Source organism: Mauremys reevesii, linkage group 12 (genome assembly GCF_016161935.1).
Source record: "Mauremys reevesii isolate NIE-2019 linkage group 12, ASM1616193v1, whole genome shotgun sequence".
Lineage (NCBI taxonomy): Eukaryota > Metazoa > Chordata > Testudines > Geoemydidae > Mauremys > Mauremys reevesii.
In genome coordinates, this window is record NC_052634.1 from 36441640 (window position 1) to 36456145 (window position 14506).

Here is a 14506-nt window from a genome sequence, read left to right on the forward strand (position 1 = left end):
AACGTCCTGCTCCTTGCAGGGCTGGAACCTCTTCTTGGCGGCTCAGGCCAATGCTCTGGCTTCAGCTAGAGCCCCGGGAAGGAGTTGGGGGGTGGGCGTCACAAAGGCTGGGACATGAGCCCCAGGTGCTTCCAGTCTCGCCTTTGCCATTCCTGACTTGCCAAAGAAAATGGGCGGCTGACTGGGCTAGCGTGTGCGCCTGTCCCTGTGCTGGAGGGTACTTGCTACACAGCGTCTTTGGAGCCTGGGTGTTTCTCTGCTTCTCACCAGCTGGGGAAAAGCCTCTTGGGGTAAAATCTCCTGCCCCACTGCAAAAGTGAGCACCTTGAGTGGGACCAGTCAGAGGCCCCACCATGGGGGCTGGCCCTGCTTTCCTACCGTCTTGTGATGTTGGCCACAGAACATCAGCAGCCGCCCCGCATGCTGGTGACCTTCAGTGGGTGTTTGGCATGGCAGGGAGCAGCCTGGCTGGGTGTTTTTGTGCCTGTCTGAAGGCCACACATAGGCATGGTCCTGTCCTCCTCTAGCCCTGACCTCAGTTGCTCTGTGGCTTTTAAGCCTTCCCTTGGAGCTGTCAGCACCAGCCGCCTCTGCTGTAGGTGATCAGAGGAGGTGTGGTGTTGCTGGGTCACTTTTACTGATGCCCCTTCCCTGGTAGTGCCCTTGCTCTGCTGCGGAGAGGAGCTTCCATCCCCAATCCCTGCTTGTCACTGCCCAGCAGCCCTCTGGCACCATTCCTGAGGCACAAAAACACCCAGCCAGGCTGCTCCATTCCTGAGGGCTGCCCTGCCTTACTCTTTCCCTGACATATTTGGAAAGACAGCTCCCCTCTCTCCTTCTTAAAGGTCAGGTGGGCCAACTAGGGGCAGAAGCCCATTCTATGTTTTCCTACTGCAGAGCCCAAGCTCAGGGACTCACCTTGGGTGCAGGCACTGCTGTGCTCCCAGAAAACAAGCCACCCCTGCACAAAGAGGGATGAAAGGACCCACCAAAGCCTGGGATTGAACCAAGGACCTTTGATCTTCAGTCTAACACTCGCCCAGCTGAGCTACTTTGGCACCTGCATTGAAGTATTTTGGCCTCTTGCTTCTCTGTCTGGGATGTTCTTGTCAGCAGTTGCACAGAAAAAGGACAGGAAAACGAACGGCTGCTCCACACCCCCACCGGAGGAACCCGGCGCCCTTAGCTGTGGGGAGTAAGAAGTGGCTGTTGGCTGACAGGGCCTGTCCCCGAGGAGCTGGAACAGCAGCTGCCGCCTCCCCCTCGGCTCCAGGCTGTGGGAAATGCTCATTGCCTGGCTGCATGGGCGGCTGCTGCTCCGTGCTCTGGAGAGCGTCTGTATTGCTCTGTCAACCCCCCGTCTTCACTGAGCCAGTCTGGTAAGGTCCCAAGTGCCCCCTCCGGCCTGGCAGCTGAGAGTCTGTGCAGACATCAGCCCCCTGCCAGCCCCACAGGCAGCAGCAGCACCAGCCCCCCCAGCACCACAGGGGCACTCGATGCACTTCCTGTGGGGAAATGGCTCCTTGGCATCCAGCTGCTAGAGTGAGAGCCAGGAGAGAGCAGTGTCTGGCTCACCGTGGGGGAGAGAAGAGACCTGGTGAGTGCGGATCTCCCTCAGCCTCCCCCGCAAGGCTGGTCAGTTTTATTGTCACTGTGAGAGTCGGTGCTTCCCTTCAGGGCCGGCCCTAGAGGGGTGTGGTGCCCGGGAAAAATCCCCCCTTTCCTCCTCCACCCCTTCCCCCAAGCCCCCACCCCTGTCCCATTCCTCTCCCTCCCCCACCCTGCCCAGCACCTCCTGCACCCCACTGAACAGCTGATCACTGGCAGGTGGGAGGTGCTGAAGGGGAAGAGGAGGAGCTTGTCAGCAAGGCCTGTAGTGTGTGTGGGGGGGGGGAGCTGGCTGCCAGTGGGCGCTGAGCACCTATTTTTTCCTTTGTTGGTTCTGCAGCCCCGTAGCTCCCATGGAGTTGCTGACTTGGCTCCTTTCGCACTCTAGAGAGAGGAGCAGAACCAGGGCTATGGCTGATCTATGGGGCACCAGGTGAGTGGCAGAGGCTTCAGGTGCTGAGAGTTTGCCTGACCCCTCAGGGACACAGTGTGAGGGGGTGTCCCAGGGATCTCGATGAAAGGAGCAGAACAGGATTTCCTTGGGGTGGGGAGAGAATTGAGAGTGTCTCAGGGGGTTGTACAGAGGTATTGCCCGGGTGAGGGACTGGCTAAAACGCAGGCCTCGCTGTGAGCAGGATTCGAACCTGCGCAGGGGAACCCTATTGGATTTCAACTCCAGCACCTTAACCACTCGGCCATCACAGCTGTGAGCACAAAGCTACCCCAATGCCAGAGAAACTGGTAAAGAATCCCAATGCCAAGGCGTGAAGTCATCTGAACTACAGAATTCCCACAGCAAACCTGGCTCCCAAAGCACAGGGGGGATTTGGGGTTTGTTCTCTTTGCTTAGCCATGTGCAGTCACACAGAGAGCGTGTTTAAAAGTCTCCCCTCCCACAGAGCGGGAATGAGAAATAATTCTCAGCTTGAAGCTTGGTGTAATGAGGCTGTCTGGACCACAGGGCCAGGGACTTATCTTTGCTAGAGAAACCAGTGACACACAGAACTACACTAAGGAAAATGTTTCCTGGAGTCAGTAACTGGATTAGCAGCAGTATCGTGCAGAGAAATGTCTCACAAGAGGAGTCAACGCATTGGTAGTTCAGTTGCAGAAGTCACAGCTACAGCGGGGGAGGTCTAGCTTTGGTTTCTGGCCAACAGAGGGATGAATTTTATTATCTCCAAATTTCAGTAGAAAAATTCAGACCCAAACTGGGTGTGGTGGGGGTTTCTCTGATTTGGTTTGTTTGTCTCATTTGAAATGTCCTTGATCATTTTTCTGGAAAAATTATTTGGACAAGGCCAAGGAAGAGTTAGAACAATTACAAATCTCCATGGGAGTGAGGGGGTCTCTCAGTGCCAGGGGAGGGGTGGAGATTTTCATGGAGGGGAGTTGAGGAGATAAATGAGAGGCTTTTGCTCCAGCAGAGCGAGCGGCTTGGCAGGTTCATTTTTACCAAGTGACCCCCCCCACACACACACACACGTTGCTCCCCTGCTGCTGCTGCCCCCAGCTCAAACCCCACTGTCACCCCCAGCATGTGACCTACAGCTTCCCGCTGACAAAACCCTTATCTATCAGAGACAAAATCCCCTCGTCTGCCCCTTCTCCCAGCTGAGCCCTCCCCCCACAGAGCCCAGGACAACCCCGACCTAGCCATGCTGGGGGGTCAGGCTTAATCTTCAAGGCCAAGCGCAAAACCTTCAGCCAGGCACGTTTCGCTCCCTTCCCACCTCGGCTCAAGCGGCAAGGGAGAAACGGAGGAGACACGCCGGCTGGAAGATGCCTCCCTCCCACTTCTCTATAGCCTGCTGTGACGTTATTAATATGAACTGGGACTGTAGAGATCATAGTTGCCACCAGTGTTATATATGTGCAGCAAATACTGTGCAAAGGTTGGCGTGTGAGGTGTCTAGGACAAGGTTATGATTTGCTGGTTATAATGATGCTGGCTGTATGTGTGCACCATTTTTGTATTTGAAGTTATGAATATGGGCTATGTACTCATATCTCAAATGTATTTGATTCCAAGTAGCCTCAGTGTCATCAACCCCCAACTCCTTCAGGAGTCCATAGCAAAGAGACCCCCCCACCCACTGTCCTGGACTCCCTGGGAGGTGCCTCCCACCCCCCGCCCAATGGAGCACCAAGGATTAAAGTGGCAGCATCTAGTGTCAGTGGGGTTCAGTGGCTCAGGCCAGACTCCTGAGCGGAGGACCCGCCCCCATAGCACTGCTCAAGGGCCTGGGCCCGGGGTGCTCACAGCCCCCTCCTCACCCCTCCCTGAGCCCAGCCTGTCTCCTCACCTGAGTCTCCTCCCTGTCAGTAACCCCCTGCTCAGCCAATCAGGGGAGAGACTGAGGACGGGAAGCTGAGGGTTCTCACCAGGGAGCCCAAAGGATGGCCCAGGTCACTGGTGGGGATCACTGCCCGAGCACTATTTCAGCTCCACATTTTTGGGTGGACCTCCCACAGTGGGGGCTGCAGAGCACTCCCCCGCAACACACACACACACACATACACACACCCCGCTCTTGATGTTGGGAGGGAAACAGGTGAAAGGACAAAAGAAGCAAGAGACGAGAAAGGAGGAAAGGATGGTGGAAAAGGTGAAACACAAAGGACAAACCCTAATGTCTCCAGTAATTCTAGGGGACAAAATCCCAGGAGCGGAATAAAATTCTGCCTCCTTAAGCTCGTGTTTTCCATGCTTAGACTTTGTCACCAGATGGATCAGACTGAACAGGTTTCAAACCTTGAGGAGGCTCTTACCTTCTAAACAGGGACGGCTGGTCTCTAGTAAAATCAGGAAAAGGGAAGGAGAAAACTCGAAAGAGGTTCCTCCTGGCACTCACGTACCTGAACCCGAATACTCCCTCAGTCCTCAAAGAGAGACCTGGAGAAGGAGACTTGCTGAAGCAAAGCCACAGGGGTCTCTGAGGTGTCCCTGGCCCCTCGCCCCTGTCCTGCCTGGCTGATGTCAGCATCTCTCTGTGAGGTCACCACCTCCCCACCACCTTGGACCAATAGTCTGAGGTCCTGCAAAAGGCCTTTGTGATGTCACTGCCACACCCCTCCCTTGCTGTGCTAATATCCTGCCCCTGGCCAGGCACTTTGGGGGTTTGAGCTACTCCCTGTGGATCACCCCACTCAAGGAGCGTTCGTTCTAGGCAGCAAGTCGGCTAGACAGGAAAACATCAGACGCTGCTCCCAATGCTGCACTCAGTTTTTCAGAAATTAGTTGACTTTATGGCCAGAAAAGACCATTAGAGCATCTAATCTGACCCCCTGCATAGCACAGGCCTCCTGTATGACACTATAGCGGGTGAGGAAGGGGGGGTTGGAGGATGTGAGCGGGTGGGCAGTGGCGGGGGGACAGGTGAGCCGGCGGCGGGGTAGAGGGCCTGAGGAGGCGAGTGGGCAGGCAGTGGCTGGGGAGCAGGTGAGCTGGCGGCTGGCCCCAGCTTACCTCCGCTCCGCCTCCCCCCTGAATGCCCCGTCCCACTTTCCCCCCTCCCCCCTGCTTCCCGCAAATCAGCTGTTCGCGAAGGAAGCCTTGGCGGGAAGAGAAGCGGTTTGGCGGCTTCGTGCTCAGGTCCAGCAATGTGGAGACAGAGACAAGGTGAGCTGGGGCAGGGGGGACACCCATACTGCAGCAGGTAACCTGGGGGCGCACAGGGGAACCGCTCCCCACACCAGCTCACCCACCTCCCCACTGCCTCCCTGGGCCTGAGCCACCATTTGCTTCTCAGCCCTCCCAGGCTTCCCACACGAACCATCAGGGGCAGGGGTTCCAGCGGCGGTCAGGGGACAGGGAGAAGGGGTGGTTGGATGGGGCAAGGGTCCCAAGGGGGCCATCAGGAATGAGAGAAGGGGTTGGATGGGGTGACGGGGGGCAGTCAGGGGACAGGGACGGGTGGTTGGGGTTGGGGTCCTGGGGTGTTAAGGAACGCAGGGGTTGGATGGGGCAGAAGTCCCGGGGCGGGGTGGGCCATGACCCTGGTGTGGGGTGAGGAGGGAACCGGTCATTAAGATTTTGGCAGCTCATCACTGCCCGGGGGTTGGGAGGCTGAGGAGGAGAGCGGAAGGGCAGTGGCAGGGGTGAAGCCGCGAGCCGGGGAGGGGGGCGCTGAGGTGCGCGGGGGAGCAGGTGAGCCGGGGGAGTGGGGGTCTGAGGAGGCGAGCAGGAGGGCATTGGTGGGGGTCAGGTGAGCTGGCGGTGGGGGAGAGAGCTGAGGCGGTGGGCAGGCAGGCAGGTGAGCCGTGGGGCTGAGGAGGCGAGCAGGCAGGCAGGGGGTCAGGTGAGCTGCGGGGTGGGGGCTGAGGCGGTGGGCAGGCAGGCAGGTGAGCCGTGGGGGGCTGAGGAGGCGAGCAGGAAGGCAGTGGTGGGGGGGTGGGTGAGCCGGCGGCAGTGGAGGGGGGCTGAGGAGGTGAGCGGGGGGGCTGAGAAGGTGAGTGGTGAGTCAGTGGCTGACCTTCTACACCTTCCTCAGTCCCACCTCATTCATTCAACAGGGCAACTGATTACAACGTGGGGGGAAGATCTTATTCTACTTCTAGCAAAAGGACATTTTTCTTTTACCTTAATTACACTACCTTAGGGGCCTGCTATAACATATTACCAAGGTGCAATACCACTGTTTTGGCAGGGCAGTGCTGGGGAAGGAGGGTTTGTTTCCATGGGGCGGGCGGTGCTGGGGGGGTTGTTTTGGGAGGGCTGCATGGCATTTGGGGTATTTCAGTGGCACGGGGGTTAGTGGGACCGGGGCGGTTTCAACCCTCAGCTGTTTTCTTTGGAGCAATATTGCCCTCGCCGCTTTATGAGTTGTGCAGGCCTGGACTAAACCACAGACTCTGGACTCAGCATTCAAGTATCCTGCAATCTGAACTTGAATCTGATACATTCCCTCATTGGCTACCATCGTTTGCCCAGCACGGAAGTGCTTCTTGTCCAACAAGACAGCCAGATTGGGGCCCATAGGCATGGAATGACTCTGAAGGAATCAGCTGTTTCTGTGCTTCATGAAACTTTGGATCCAAATGGTAAAAGACAGTTGTGCCCAATTTAATCATGGCGTCCTTTACGAGTGGGACCAATGCCACTTAACTAGGGAGCAGGGTTCTAAAAATAGTTTACCTAGGCCACAGGTCACCATAGCTTCCATCTCTGGGGTGAAAATCAACCACCACTACCTGCAATTTCTACCTGAGTTCTTGTCAAATCTTTGACCTTACTTGGAGTAATTTTACACGTCTCTGGTGTAGAATTCTTCACCAACCACACAACGTATCAATAGTGATAGTGAGGTACAACTCCCCCAAATATGCCCTTTCATTTCTTTAATCTGGTGGCACAGATTTAAATTAGGGACTAAATTCAGGTGCGGTTTAGAATCCCTGTAAAACACCAAATGTCAGGTATCTATGGAAAATAGGTCTCTTTCTGCAGCTATATCACATTCAACACGGATTTCATTTTCTACATATTTGCAGCATCTCCCAGGGGTGAGCTGAACAGAAACATCACTTCCATTTTCCCATCTCTACCTAGATAGGAATTGCATTTCCCAAATAAAAGGCAACATGCACCTGATTAGGAAGGAGATCTCTTCAGGAGCAACCTCCTGCAGGGCCTGGCCACAACTGCTTTGGAAGCCCAATGCAGGGGTATCGTGCTTAGTTAAAAGTCATTTACTAGGGAATCCTCTTCCCAGACCGTTAGAAAAAATACTGACCTAACGAATTGAACAACAGAGGGATTGGGATGGTGATGGGGAATAACGGAATCCCTCTGACTTACCCTATCTTCTTCTGTTGTTACAGAGGGTGAAATGACATTTTCCCCTATCCCTGCCCTGTTGCTGCTCTTCGTTATAGTTCAATATATTTTAAGTGAGGAAAATGGTAGGAAAAATATCTGCTCCCCAGCACAACCTGAAGCAACATCAGAGCAACTGGGAATGAAACAATTTGTTTCCAAAGGGGGAACTCGATGACTAACAATTGCTGTGAAATGGGGGAACAGTATAACCGTGCTGCTCAGGGTTTGTTTAGACTAGGAAAAGTGATGGAGTTTAGGTCAGGTCCAGGGGAAAGCTAATGCCAACCACTGCCCCTGGGCTGCATCCACTCTACAACTATAACTGTCTTTTTACACCAAGATCACTAACTTGAGCAGCCAACGCCATGTGCAGCCCTAGTGGATGGAAGGCACAGGTAGCTTTTGCCTCAGTGTTGCTTCTTGGGAATCAACCCTCTCTCCCCCACCTGGAGCTGATGAACATTCCTGGCTGGAGGGGGGCACGCTCCTATGAGTCAAAAGGAAAGGAGTTGATAGAAAAGATCACAGGACTGACCCCAAAGAAGGGTGAGCTGCAAAAGGCAGAAAGAGGCAACTCATCTGGGGGAGCTGAGAGACCACGGTGAAGATGGTGCAAAGATCACTATATTGGAATTAGCAAATGTGATTTTTTTAAAAAACAAATCTTTGGCCAGCCCTAATCAAGGCATTTCTTACAGTTCTCTCCCATTTGGATTTTCTGAGGTCTAATAGGGAATGACCTCTGATTGAAGCTTTTCCCAAATGCAGAGCACTTGTAGGGTCTCTCTCCACTGTGGATTCTGCGATGTCTGACAAGGTCTGAGCGCTCAGTGAAGGTTTTCCCACACTCAGAGCATGTGTAGGGTCTCTCTCCTGTGTGGATTCTCTGATGTCTGCTCAGGCTAGAGCTCTGACTGAAGCTTTTCCCGCACTCGGAGCATGTGTAGGGCGTCTCTCCTGTGTGGATTCTCTGATGTGTGATAAGGTGCGAGTTCTGATTGAAGCTTTTCCCGCACTCGGCACATGTGTAGGCATTTCTCCTGTGTGGATTCTCAAATGTGTGATAAGGCTTGAGCCCCGACTGAAGTGTTTCCCGCACTCAGAGCACGTGTAGGGCGTCTCTCCTGTGTGGATTCTACGATGTGTGATAAGCTGTGAGTGCCAATTAAAGCTTTTCCCACACTCAGAGCATGTGCAGGGCATCTCTCCTGTGTGGATTCTCTGATGTCTGATAAGATGTGAGCGCCAACTGAAGCGTTTCCCGCACTCAGAGCATCCATAAGGTTTCTCACCTGTGTGGATTATGTGATGTGAGGTAAGGTGTGAGCTCCGACTGAAGCTTTTCCCACACTCAGAGCACATGTAGGGTCTCTCTCCTCTGTGGATTCCCTGATGTGTGAAAAGGTCTGAACTCCCATTGAAGCTTTTCCCACACTCATGGCATGTGTAGCGTGTCTCTTCCAAGTTGATACTCTCGTGTGTAATAAGGTCTGAGAGCCTACTTAAATTTTCCTCTGGCCTCTGCTGAGTCTCACAGGCTTTTGCTTTTTCTGGCAGTGCACAACTCCCAGAAACATTTCCTTTGGGTCTTCCTGATAACGTCCCATGTGGTTCTACTTGCTCAGCATCTTCCTGCTGGGGATTCTCCTCCTCTTTCTCACTCACTATCTCAACACCTGATGGGAGACAGAGAGAATCCAGACATAAGTCACCCCCTGTGCCTGAGAAAAAGGAAATGTCAGAGACAGGAATGGAATAAGGGAGAGCCTAGTAGTCTTGCATTAAATGACCAAAATTTTCTGTATGACCCTTCCCAGTCAGTGAAACCTGCAGTGAAAACTTTCCCTTGACTTTACTGAATTTGGATTTCCTGTCTTGTTGAATGGGTCCCTGGGAGCTGTCAGGCAAATATCCATGGAAAAGGGGAGTAGATGTGAGCTTTGTTGGTTGGGAGATTTGACTGTGTTTTGTCTCCTTGTGAGATGGGCAAATTGGAGGAGCTCTTGCAGCATTTCTGATGATTGAGTTAAAAACTGCTACCACCTTTTGTTTTCAAAATAGCTCAGCCCTCAGTGTGTTCAGCCTTTCTGAAAACCTGGCCAACATTTTGTTGCCCAAATGGCAGCTGAGTTCGTCTGAAATTCTGGCTCTAGGGGTGAGTGTGAGACCTTCTGAAAACTCTGGGCTCTGTGTCTGGAAGCTCTAAGAACCTTCAGAACTTTTATCTTGTGTGAGAGCCTGATGAGAAAACCTTCCTTCTGTAGAACTCAGCAGAGATTTTCTCACTGACTTACAATCACAATGTTTTATCTTGACCTCAGGTTTAGATACCAACAAAATGCATTTATTGTATTTTTACAAGCAATTTGAAACAAACATCCCTAGTTGGGCAGAGAGATAGAAGTAGGTCTGCCACTAAATCACATTCCCTTTCATCAGTAGCTACCTGAGCAAGGTAGTAACCAGTGGGCAACAGGTGAAAGGCCCATTGTCCATGCTTAGAACACTTCAGCAGCTAGACCTCAGGAATGGAAGAGGCTAATGATCAGTTTCTCCGGGATAGTTACTTCCAAAGAGTGGGATGAAAATTTTTGGCTGAATATTTTATTTGCTGAAATATTTTGGTTAACCCAAAATGATTTTTTGGTTTTGTTTCAGCAAGAAAATTGGGAAAAAAATTCATCTTGGGTCAACCTGAATGTCTATTATTGTTATTATAATGTTGGTTAGGCTAGCTAGCAAGGGGGGGGGGGAATAATTTGCACGTCTATTTGTGTAAAAGGGCATGCAGCCTGGACTTCCAGGTGCACACGGGAAACATGCCCATATTCTGTTACTAGTCAGTGGGAAGCTTTGATTTTTATATGGTCTCCAAAGCCCTTCCCAACATCATGTAGAAGATGGGGGAACCAGGAAAAAACATGGATTTGTTTAAATTGGAAGTGAAAAATAATTGAAGGTTTTCTGATGTGAAACTCCACCAGAGAGGTCCTTTGGGGCCATCTGCCTGTCCCAAGTCAGGGTAAAGGAGGAGGGTTGGGCGTGGGGCTAGCAACTCCACCCTGTAAAAATCAGCTTGCTACAGAAACGCCAACAATAGAGTTAACAGAGACTTTTAGCCTGGAAAAAGAAGGGTCTTCAACTCGAAGATGCATGACGCTGGGTGGTGAAAGCCGCGAGGAAGCCACTAAGCCGATCACCCTTCTTACAACCAGGAGGATTACCATCGGCACATGGAATGTGAGGACCATGTACGAGTCAGGAAAGACGGCGCAGGTTGCAGCAGAGATGAGGAGCAACAACCTGACCCTACTAGGCATTAGCGAGACAAGATGGACGCAAGCTGGACAGAGACGACTGTTGACAGGAGAGCTGTTGCTGTATTCAGGACATGAAGAGAGATTCTCCAGATCCGCTGGCCAGACACCATCAGTAACATCCACCTCTTGGACAGGACCCATCAACTCCCAGCAGAGGAAGAAATTAGAAGGAGAAGGTGGGGCTGGATAGGACATACACTACGCAAGCAGACAACCAACATCACCAGACAGGCACTGCAGTGGAACCCCCAAGGCAAGCGGAAAAGAGGCCCCAAGAAATACCTGGCGACGCGACCTTCAGGTTGATAGCAAAAAAATGGGCTATACCTGGAACCAGCTAGAGCGAATGGCCCAGGATAGAAGACTATGGAGATCTGTGGTTGGCGGCCCATACCCCGGTTGGGGTGACGGGCATGAATGATGAATGAATGATTTCTGAGGTGAAGTCACTTTTCCCTGACTGGGAATTGAACCCAGGCCATTGCTGTGAAAATGCCAAATCCAAACCACTAGACCACCAAGGAGTGATGATGTTGTTCTTCTTCTCACTTATGCTACACTTCCTTAGGCTACTTTCTGTCCAATTTCTGAAGCAACTCCATTGTCCACTCCCTGAGGGGCTAAGAGCAGAGAGTGCAGGAACCCCTGTACTCAGGGTCACAACCTGAGCCCAATCCAAGCCACTGAAACAAACTCAAATGATGCTTCAGCTTCCTCCAGCAGGATCACAGAGCAATACAAAGAAAACCCATGAGGAACAATTGTCCTCTGCCTTCATTTAACCCATCGCAACCCTCTCAGCAGCCGACTCTTGCAGGAAGGACACTGAGCTGATAGGAGCTCTGGCACAGAAACCAAGGGAGGGGTGTTGCTCCCCCTGGGTGTCAGCTGATCACATTCTGACTTGGGACTCTGAGCTTTGCCATCTTGTGAGTTCTGTGTCCTCAACCAGCAGCCAAAGTGCTGAACTCCCCGGACCCTTCTGCTGGGAGCATGGTGATTGCACAACAGCTGCAAGCCCTTTTTCCTTCTCCTTGTCCGCCTCCGCTTCCCTGGCCCTTCCCCACAAATGGTTCTATCAGGCGCTGGAGGGATCTAAGGACCTCACCCACCTCTTAAAGCGCAAACTGATTCCCTTCTCTGACATTCCTGGGCCTGGGTTTCTTTTGAGTTTTTCCCAAGGGGGGCCTGATTCCCTGTGAAAATGTGTGTGTGGCACCAGCTTGTCTGCCCCCTCTCTGGGAGCTGAGAAGCTTTTTCAGACTCTCTCCCACTAGATGAGTCTAACAGCACCTCTCCATTGTGGGAGAATCCTAAATCCCACCCTGGTTTCTCTGACCAGCTGATGGCGGCAGCATGCTAAACCAACCCCAGCTCTCTGGTCTAGAAAGCAGCATCTAACCAGCCTTGTGACAGCTCCGGTTTGCTCGCTGGAGACATAATCAGGAAAAAAGGCGAATGTCAGAAAGGGAACCTCAGCTCGCAAATAAATACCCTCAGGGCTCCTTCTACATAGAGACTGGGCAGCTGAACAGACTCAGACCTGGCTAGCTCAGTTGGTAGCACATAACACTTTAAATCCCATGGTCGTGCATTAAAGCCCCACATTGGGTGGTAGTGACAGCCACTCTTCCACTTATATTCACAACCCAAAATGAAATAAACTCTCTGTCCTCTCTACCACCTTAGGCAGGTAATGTGTCTTCCTCTCTCTAAGCTTCTGTAAAACATGAAGAGAGAACAAACTGACGTTTGCATCCTCTGTTGAGACAGGTTTTTCTCCTCTTCCATTCTACCCCAGGCAACAGAGGGGGGATAATAAACATTTAATGGATAATTCCAGAGAGAAAAGTTTGGTCATTATAAATAGGATGATCTATTGAATCATATAGAAAGGTGGGGCTGGGAGGGATCCCGAGAGTCAGGACCAAGTATCCCTAGGCCATCCCTGACAGGTGTTTGTATAACCCCTTCTTAAAATCCTCCAATGACAGAGATTCTGAAAATTTCCATTGAGGCCTCTGCCATGCAATCAACAATGCTTGGCTCATGGTTAAAGGCCAGGCTGCGATTCAGAAAATTTGGATTCAGTTCCCAGTTTGGTCCCATTATTTTCTGTGCAAACATGGACAAATTACAGCACATCTTCGGGCCTCAGTTTCCCTATCTGTAAAATGGGAACCGCCCTCCCACACTTTTGTCTATTTCACCTGTGAGCTGTTGGCAGCAAGGACTCTCTCTCTCACTCTGAGTTGTATAACACCTGGCAGAATCAGGGCCCACACTCTTGGTCAGGGTCTCTGTAGTGCTTGGCCCAACTAGGGCACCCACTCTTGGATGGGGTATCTGCAGTGCCCAACACAATGAGACCCCAATCTAGGAGCCTAATGAGGATACAAAAATCTCCCTTTTCATTTGTTTATTTTAAAAAATCCATTTTTAGCCTTCAAGTTCAGACAGAAAACATGGCCCAAGAGTCTCAGAAAAACCAAGAAAAAATAACATTACCCCCAAAGGGAGCATTTTTAAACATCTCATGATTTTTAAGCTGCCCTCTGGATTTTTGAGTCCAGACTCCTAGTTACTGTTCTCAATCTAACCTTGGCTGAACTCTGGAACTGTAACCAGTGACACTGAACTAGTAAGTGGAGTTGTACAAACAATTTTCCTTGGGCCGTTGGTCATCATCGCTTCCTTTACTGGGGTGGAAACCAAGAACTGAGTGTGTGCTCTCTCCACTCCAGTTCTTTCCGAATCCTTGGCCTTGGTTAGGGTAAATTTACACTTCTCTGAAGTAGAATCCTTTACAAAACCACTCCCAATCTCAGCAGTGTTAGTAAGCACTGGCTTCCCGAAACATGCTCAGATTTTCTTTAATTTGGTGGCACAGTTCCAGGCAAGGGACTGGATACAGGGCTGGATCATAATCTTTGTTTGTTACCAGAGCTGGAGATTCTATTCAAAAATAGCTATTTTTCTGCAGCTATTAGATTTCCAACACTGATTTTATACACATTTTCAACACCTACAAAGGATAAATTCAACAAAAAGCCCACTTCTATTTCCTCAACATCTGCGTCAAGAAGGGCAGCATTCCCTGTAACACAGGATTAGCCAGGAGAGATCTTTTGTTGGGCCTGGGGTACATATCATTTGGGAACCAAATACATGGGCATTTTGCCTAGTTCAAAATCACCTAATGTGGAGTTCTATCCCCAGATCATCTGAGACAATATTGACTTCAACAACTGAACTACAATGTGATCATATGAAGTTCCTTCAGTTAGTTGGGGTTCTGCTGTTGTTAACCATTTCTGAGTGTAGAATCACTGCTGTGTCTTTGTTAGTATGTCCAGTAAATTGGACAGTTCTCTCCTGTTGACAGAATTGCACTTGAATTGTCTCCCTGTCATCATGGAGGGATGGGGGAAAGCAAAGCTGAAATCATAAATGAGGACTTTAGAAAATGGCCATTTGTCTTAAATTCTCCAATAAATCTGAGCTACATCCTATCAAACTGAACTAATATCCAACAGGGTGACCAAACAGCCTTCAGGAAAGATAGAAACCCACACCACAGAGAGACAGAATACATGACAATGGAAGTGTTAAGTGAAATTCCAGAGCAGGTTATATCTGATTATTCAGAATCAGGACAAGAGATGCTCCCATCACATTCTCCTCTGATCCATTCAAACCTGCTTCACTCAGCACTGTCTCAATAGTCAGTTATGTTATTTACAACATGTTTAATATC

General features: G+C 50.9%; 1 non-coding gene across 1 annotated transcript; it reads right to left on the bottom strand.

Annotated features, from left to right (window-relative positions):
- Window positions 1-2231: 2231 nt before the first annotated feature.
- Window positions 2232-2313, bottom strand: TRNAS-UGA. Its single transcript has one exon. It is a non-coding gene; the product is annotated as a tRNA-Ser (tRNA).
- Between the last annotated feature and the right edge of the window lie 12193 nt (window positions 2314-14506).